Below are 7663 nucleotides of genomic sequence, written 5' to 3'. Positions count from 1 at the left end.
ACCCAGGCGCCCCTCCATACTAAGTCTTTAAAAGCTACTGTGCAATTCATACATAGAGCAGATCTCAATTTAAATTAGCCATCATTTAAGTGCTCAATACCCACATGTCGAGTGGCTACATTTTAGGACAGTGCAAGTCTACTTTCTTCAGTTGGATTGGGAAAATAGAAGGCATGGACAAATGAACACATGTTTCAGTGACATAAAATTGTAGAATAGTTATCCTTTAGGATTAATATTTCAAAACTTGTTACCAAAGGAAAAGAAATGAGATATGAAAAGGAACATTCGTAGTAATAATAAACAAAAGTAATCACTGAGAGCTAGTGGGTTTTTTTTAAATTTAGGTTTAATTTGCGTATAACATATTAGTTTTGGGTGTACAATGTAATGATTCAATATTTGTATATATCATGAAATGATCGCCACAATAAGTCTAGTTAACACCCATCACCATACATAGTTAAATTTTTTTTTTCTAATAAGAACTTTAAGATCTACTCTCCTAGCAACTTTCAAATAAGCGATAGTATCATTAACTATAGTCACCATGCTGCATAATTACATCCATGACTTATTTATTTTATAACTGGAAATTCATACCTTTTGAGTCCCTTCACCCATTTTGCCCACACCCCTACCTACTTCTGCCTCTGGCAGCCACCAATATGTTCTCTGTATCTGTGACCTCAGTTTATTGTTTTGTTGTTGTTGTTGTTGTTTTAGTTTCTACCTGTGAGATCACATGGTATTTGTCTTTCTCTGTCTCACTTATTCCAGTTAGCATGGTGCCCTCGAGGTCCATCCGTGTTGTCACAAATGGCAAGATTTCCTTCTTTTTTATGGCTGAATAATACTCTGTTGTGTATGCATGTGTGGGTGCATATAATGAAATTGTGGTGTATATATATGCACATACATATATGTAGTTTTTATACGTATTAGCACAATTTCTTTATCCACTCATCTGTTCAGTGGACACTTTGACTGTCACTATGTCTTGGCTATTGTAAATAATGCTCTAAATGACCATGGGGATGCATATATCTTTTTAAGTTAGTGTGTTCATTTTCTTTGGATAAATACCCAGAAGTAGAACTCCTGGATCGTATGGTAGTTTTACTGTCAGTTTTTGGTGAAACCTCAGTACTATTTTCTGTAGTGACTGCACTAATTTACATTCCTATCAACAGTGCATGAGCATTCCCTTTTCTCCACATCTTTGCCAAACTTGTTATTTCTTTTCTTTTTCTTTTTTTTTTTTTTTGATAATAGCCACTCTAACAGGTGTGAGATGATATCTTGTTGCACATTTCCCTGGGTTTGCATCTCCGTGGTGATTAATGATGCTGAGCACTTTTTCATGTACCTCTAGCCATCTACATGTCTTCTTTGGAAAAATGTCTGTTGAGATCCTCTGCCCAATTTTAAATTAGATTTTTTTTTTGCTTTTGTGTTATATGAGTTTGTTATATATTTTAGATATTAGTCTCTGATCAGAGATATTATTTGCAAATATTTTCTCCCATTTAGTAGGTTGGTTTTCATTCTTTTGAAGGTTTCCTTTGCTGTGTAGGAGCTGTTTAGTCTGATATATACAATGGAATATTATTCAGCCATAAAAATGAAGTCTTGCCATCTGTAACAACATGGATAGAACTGGGGAGTATAATGCTAAGTGAAATAAGTCAGTCAGAGAAAGACAAATACCATATGATCTCACTCATATGTGGAACTTAAGAAACAAACAAAAACCCCACAAAGTGGGGGAAAAAGAGAAAGGGAGAAAACCAAGAAAGAGCTTAAGTACAGAGAACAAACTGATGGTTATCAAAGGGGAGGTGTGTAGGGGGATGGGTGAAATAGGGGATGGGGATTAAAGAGTACACTTATCATGATGAAAAAAATTGATTAAATACTTTAAAAATTGAGATAAAAATTTTTCCAGAAACTTAAAAAATGGATTTAATGATTTTTAAATGCCACTGTGCTAAATTTTCTGGGTGTTTTAGAAAAGAAGGAATTTAGGTTAGACTCAAACAAACTGATGCTTGTCTGAGATCCTTTCAGTAGAAGCCTTCCTTCTCCTGGCTCCCTGTCCACCCCCACTGCTTAAATGACAAGGGCGCAGTGAGCCAGCTGTGATCTGTAACTGCCCATTAAATGCTCAGTGAAGAGATGGTCCTGTATCTGTCACATGTTTATCTTCATCCTTAGTGAGTCATATTTACTCATACTTCAAAAAAGTAAGAAGTTGGGGCACCTGGCTGGCTCAGTTGGTAGAGCATGGGACTCTTGATCTTGGGGTTGCATGTTCAAGCCCCACATTGAGGGTAGAGTTTACTTTAAAAAAAAAAAAAAGAAGTAACAAGTAGATCATAGTGCAATTCCCTTTTCATGTTATTATTTTGCTTTCAATGAACCCATTAACTAGCTCCATTGTAGATAGATTTTGTCTACTCATAAATATAAATTCAAGATTTTCAAATTCTACAGCAGTTTTCACAATAGCCTAGATATGGAAATAACTCAGATGTCAATTGACAGATGAATGGAAAAGGAAAATGTGGTATATACATACAATGAAATATTATTTGGCTTTAAGAAAAGAAGAAAATCTTGTCATTTGTGACAACATAAGTGAACCTGTAGGACATTATGCAAGATGAAATAAGCCAGTCACAGAAGGACAAATACTGCATGATTCCCCTTACGCGGTACTTGAAATAGTTAAATCCATAGAGACAGATTATAGAATGGTAGTTTTGAGGAGCCAGAGGAAGGGGGAATGGGCAGTTGTTGTTAGTTGTTATGCAAGGTGAATTAATTCTAGGTATATCCTGGGCAGTGTAGTGCCTATAGTCAACGATACCGTATTGTATACTTAGAAATTTAATAGGGTAGATCTCATGTTAAGTGTTCTTATCACACAGGAAAAGAGAGAGAGACACAAGGAAACTTGTGATGGATGTTTGTTACCTTGATTGTGGTCATGGTATCAGAGATGCTTGCATATGTCCAAACTCCTCAAATTGTACACATTGAATATGTGCAGTTTTTTGTGTATCAATTCTACCTCAATAAACTTGTTTAAAAAATTCAGCTCAGTGAAATTCTAAACTGGTTTTCCAGCTTTTTGTTTATGTGGGAAATACAAAACTTTCTGGCAGATAACTTGAAATACAGAGTTAGCCAAAGATATATGAGGAGATATTTGAGAGGCAGCATAGAGATAGTAAATGTTTCTGCTTATCGTTCACATTTTATTTTTTTCCAAGTTTTTCCGTAAGAAAAATCAGGGAAGGCTTTCTGTGGTGGAAAAGTGTGACACTGTTGCCATATGTTGAACAATTAAAAGTTATGTCTTATCTAGAAAAATACGTTTGAAACATGAATAATAGTGGGGAGGGAGTTGAGAGGTACATGCCAAAAGAAAAAAAATGATGGAAGGGTATCTAGGTTAAGGCTCTTCCATTATTTTTGTTGTATTAAAGATAAGATATAAATAGCCAGGTTTATGTCTAGAAATTCCCTACATTAATGCTATTGGGTATACTTTGGAAGTAGATGAAATTCATGAGGTGAATTATCATTGCAAACTCTGAATTTTTCATCCCTACCTCTCTATGAAGAAGTTTGGCTGCCAGAAGTGAAATGTTAAAAAAGGAAGAAAACTCTGTTGCAACAATCAGCTATGTAATAATCACTAACAGTTTTGTTAAAAATATGACAGTAAGGGGCTCCTGGGTGGCTCAGTCGTTAAGCATCTGCCTTCGGCTCAGGGCGTGATCCAGGTGTTCTGGGATCGAGCCCCGCATCGGGCTCCTCCACTGGGAGCCCGCTTCTTCCTCTCCCACTCCCCCTGCTTGTGTTCCCTCTGTCTAGCTGGGTGTCTCTCTCTCTGTGTCAAATAAATAAATAAAATATTTAAAAAAATTAAAAAAGAAATATGACAATAAGAACCCCCTGCATTTTGAGTAATCACATTCATAATAAGAAGGAAAATGAGGAAAGCTCTTTATTAATGAGCCAAACCCATTTCCTGAGGGGCATATACATTGACTAATATTAGGATTTAAAAATGAAAGCATTGTGGCTACTTTTTATTTTGTGCAAGCAGAAAATGAACAGAGGGATAATACAAAAAATAGCAATAATTGGAAGTTATTGAAAAATTGGTGGGTGCAATGGAGAGTATATTGTGCTTGACAATGGATCTTTCCAAGAAATCTCTGATTTTGTAGTGGAAGTCTCATTCCTGCCCTCCTCCCCACAGCCCCCTGTGTTCATGCAAGATGATGCCACAGTCCTCTGGGGAGACCAGATCCTCTCCCCAACTTACTGCTATTTCAATCTGGCTGTTTGGAAATGTGTTCCTGTTGCTGCCATGATCTCAAGATGCGTCGGGAATGTTGATTTTCCAGCGTGTTCTCTCAAACTTGCCATTTCTCTAGCAGTGCATTTCAGCGAATGTAGTAAGAACGAACTGTATTATCCAAACACAGGGCAATAAAATCCCAGCTGGGCCTTCTGTCAGCAGCAGGCGTCTCATCGTGAGCGCCCCCATACTATCTGGTTTGATTGTGCCCTAAACTGCCAGAATGCCAAGAAACTTCCGTCACAGAGATCACTGTGAATTGGAATGAGAGGACTTCTGTGATCTCGAATGAGAGGACTTGGAGATTAGTCTCTGCATGGCCCTCGAAGCCTCCTTTCCTGGACCTAACCTTGCTTGGGGTTTGAGTTGGTGACATGCTTGCCTTTATTCTCTTCCCTTAGGAAACAGCGACAACGCAGGTGCATGGGGGGTTTATTGGCTCCCTTCAGTCAGACACACTGTAGCATGCAGGTGGGTTATTTCGAGAGAGGCACAGAGAGATTCTCTTTTGCACAAATGAATGTCTCTATTTTATTTTAATCTAACGAATGGAATGAAGTAAGACAGCTGGACAGAGTAAAGTGGCAGTGTTATAATCATGATGTATTTCTGCTCTATAAATCCAATCTCATGAGTAACGTGAGCCTGGCTAGATGGCAGACACACTCTCTTGCTGGAGACCAAGAGTCACACATTTTGAACGGGCGTGCAAGTGGCAGAGCAAGATATGCCACAGTGAGGGTGGGTGACATTACAAAAATAGCAAATAACAGTTATCTGAGTGGGCTTGCCACCCTTGCAAGATGTGATTCCTCTTCTTTCTGTCATGCCTCCTTCCAGACTTTCACTCATGTCTTCACTCACCAAGCTGAACTCATAAGTCAGGCCCAAGATGTTCTATTACTAAACTGTTTTCACGACAAATGGCATAACCCATAACAAAGTAATACTGGATTATAACCCAAAATATAAAACAAAGATCTCTGAGTCCATACTAAAATAAATAAATGATTGAATAAACTGGGGAAAAGAGACAAATCTCCTGTGGCAAAAAAGTCTAAATATTTTAAGTAGATACTCCACCCTCAGGGAGGTGGAACGTGACTCCCACTTCTTACGTGTGGTCTGCTCATGGTGACTTCTTTCTCAAAAGTACTGTGATAGAAAGGAGAGAAAAAGAGTAACTTTACAATGGAGAAACCTGACAAACACTACATCAGCCAGGTGATCAAGGTCAACATCAACAGTGATAAATCATGCTGATAGCATGTACCCTGGATAGGATGTGTGAGAAAGATACTTAACCTCTATGATCTTCTTTCCCAAAACTCCTACCGCTAGTCTAATCATGAGAAAAACATTAGACAAATCCCAATTGAGGGACATTCTATGAAATACCTGACCAATATTTCTCAAAACTGTCAAGTTCATCAAAAACAAGAAGAGTCTGAGAAACTGTCACAACCAGGAGGAGGGTAAGGAGACATGATAACTAAATGTAATATGGTATCCTAGATGTGATCCTGGAACAGTAAAAGAACAGTAGGTAAAAACTAAGGAATTCTAAATAATCACTTTAGTTAGAATGTATCAATATTAGCTCATGAATTGTGACAAGTATGCCATATTAATGTCAGATGTTAATAATGGGGGAACTGGGTATGTATATGGTCTGTATACAATCTTGGCAGTTTTTCTGTAAGTCTAAATTTATCCTAACAAATTATTTTATAAAGGGTTTAAAATTCCCAAGAACACACAACTTTACACATGTAAACTGGGATTCAAATGTAGAGTTTTCTGATGCAGAATTCTGTACTCTTTTTATTACACCACCCTGCTTCATTTCACAAGTCCCTCTAGGGTATACTATGTGTGGCTATTTTTAGTTTCCAAAAATATCTTCATTTTATTTTTAAAGATTTTATTTATTTGAGAGAGATAGAGCATGAGTGGGGGTGAGGGGCAGAGGGAGAGGGAGAAGCAGACTCCCCACTGAGCAGGGAGCCCTACTCGGGGCTCAATCCCAGGACCCTGGGATCATGACCTGAGCCTAAGGCAGACACTTAACAGACTGAGCCACCCGGGTGCCCCAAAAGAGCCTCATTTTAAAAGAGTGAAACAAAAGAAGGAGGTAGCAGCTCCTGTCCAGTTCTGCATTTAAGAGTGGAAAGGGGCATAACGAGGAATCAACATTAAGGAAGCAATTTAGTAAGTGCCAAAGACTCCTCAATGTGTTTGCATGTGTTATATTCTCTAATTCTGATAACAATACATGGATATTTTTGTCAGTCAAAGACTCTGTCAACTGCCAAGTAACAGAAAACTCAACTCATTTTATTCTTTTCTTGTCCTCTCCCCCATTATATTGGCTTCTTTACCCATTCTGCTTACCTTATGAATATGACATGGCTAATCTATGCCAGGCTCTTGTCCATTTAATAGACAGGAACAAGGAGTAATGAAGCCAAGGGGAGGTACCTATCTCAGAAAAGTAAAATATTTCCCCGCACACTACTACTTATAGCTTTTTTTTTTTTTTTTGATGCGGTCTAGACATGGGGGCGTGAGACGCGGGGAGAGCCAAAAAAGCGCACTTACCCCAGGTGGGACTCGAACCCACAATCCCTGGCTTAGGAGGCCAGTGCCTTATCCATTAGGCCACTGGGGCCCGTACTACTTATAGCTTATTGACCAGAACTGTGTGAAAAGGGAAACTCTCATGGCAAAGGGATCCTGGAGAAGCAAATATTTAGGCTGAACATGTTGCCTGAACAACGTAATGGTTCTCCTAGTAAAGAATGGAGAATAGATCCTAGGTAGGCAACTAGCAGATACTGCCCTCCTTTCTATTGTATATATGAAGAATTTCATAAGAAATTTTTTATAAGAAAATTTTGTAAGAAACTTGAAGCTACCTTCCCAGATCATAGATAACAAGTGGAAGAGGTGAAATTTAACATAGAGCTGACTAGTTGAAAACATTTGCTTTTTCCTTCAAAGAAGACTGGGAGAACAAAAAAGTGCTTTTTCCTTCAAAGAAGACTGGGAGAACAAAAAAGTCTACCTACCCCTTTTTGCCTAATGAATCACTTCTTGAAACCTAAAGAATAGGTTACTTACTTAAAATCACATAATTGGTGGAAAAGCCATATTCGCACATGATCTTCCAGATTTCTTCCTTTGTAAATTTTTTTTTAATTTTTAATTTTAATTCAATTTAGTTAACATATAGTGTATTATTAGTTTCAGGGGTGGAATTTAGTGATTCATCAGTTGCATATA

At 37.9% G+C, this 7663-nt stretch overlaps 1 non-coding gene across 1 annotated transcript; it reads right to left on the bottom strand.

Moving 5' to 3' along the window:
- Positions 1 to 6976: 6976 nt before the first annotated feature.
- Positions 6977 to 7049, bottom strand: TRNAR-CCU. Its single transcript has one exon. It is a non-coding gene; the product is annotated as a tRNA-Arg (tRNA).
- Between the last annotated feature and the right edge of the window lie 614 nt (positions 7050 to 7663).

The sequence above is a fragment of the Ursus maritimus genome, assembly GCF_017311325.1.
Source record: "Ursus maritimus isolate PB19 chromosome X unlocalized genomic scaffold, ASM1731132v1 scaffold_X1, whole genome shotgun sequence".
NCBI classification, from domain to species: domain Eukaryota; kingdom Metazoa; phylum Chordata; class Mammalia; order Carnivora; family Ursidae; genus Ursus; species Ursus maritimus.
This window is presented reverse-complemented; position numbering and strand designations above follow the sequence as displayed.